Source organism: Sorex fumeus, unplaced genomic scaffold, assembly GCF_029834395.1.
Source record: "Sorex fumeus unplaced genomic scaffold, SorFum_2.1 ptg000021l, whole genome shotgun sequence".
Lineage (NCBI taxonomy): Eukaryota > Metazoa > Chordata > Mammalia > Eulipotyphla > Soricidae > Sorex > Sorex fumeus.
The window spans coordinates 14,409,180-14,409,969 of record NW_026606078.1 but is presented as its reverse complement, the minus strand read 5'-3'; the positions used below and the strand labels follow the sequence as shown (position 1 = coordinate 14,409,969).

The following is a 790-nucleotide window of genomic DNA, read 5'->3' as shown; positions in this document are numbered from 1 at the left end:
ATAAGGTGGAATGAAATCATCAATATGATCCTCACTTCATCCTTCAGGAGAAAAATCCTACATACATTCAAGGTGGTCAAAGTGCAGACAACACCATCCACCTTTTCCTGGTGATGTACACAGGACTTAGGTGAGAACAGCAAAAGGCTCTATTTTAATGCTCTTAATGAAGGATTTAGGGAACAACATTAAACAAACTCATATACCATCTTCCAAAAGAATAATTTTGTAAAACTGATGCCTAGGGTATGGTAAACGATAATATAGTAAAAACCATATTTTTATTTCTGGGACATTAAAATTCTAAATCTATTTATTCATGCTGCTTTGAAATACATTCTTTGATTAGGAATCATTGTCTGCCATAGGAGTGAGGAAGGCAACACTCAAAGTAATAAGAAGAGAAAAATATGGAAAAATTAACTCCTACTAGGTTTGATAACACATATACTAAAATTGAAATGATACAATGATAAGCATGGTCTTAGCACAGAGATAACATGCAAACTTGTAAAGCATTCCATATTTTTGTTGCAAGAAGAATTAACAGGTATACTTTAAGCTAAGACAATCCCCACAAGTACAAAAATTATACATAAAGAGAGCACAAATCCCCAAAACAACAATCTCTCTCAATGACAATGGACTAAATGTGCCAATTCAGAGGCACAGAATGGGAAGATGAATTAGAAAACTGAACCCAACAGTCTTCTGCCTGCAAGAAACATGTCTGAACAATCAAAACACCCATGGGCTAAAAGTAAAAGGCTGGGAAACAAGTTTTCAAGAA

General features: G+C 34.4%; 1 pseudogene; it reads left to right on the top strand.

The window, feature by feature from the left end:
• The first annotated feature begins 433 nt into the window (after positions 1 to 433).
• LOC130023044 (uncharacterized) lies at positions 434 to 530 on the top strand (annotated as a pseudogene).
• The last annotated feature ends 260 nt before the right edge of the window (positions 531 to 790 follow it).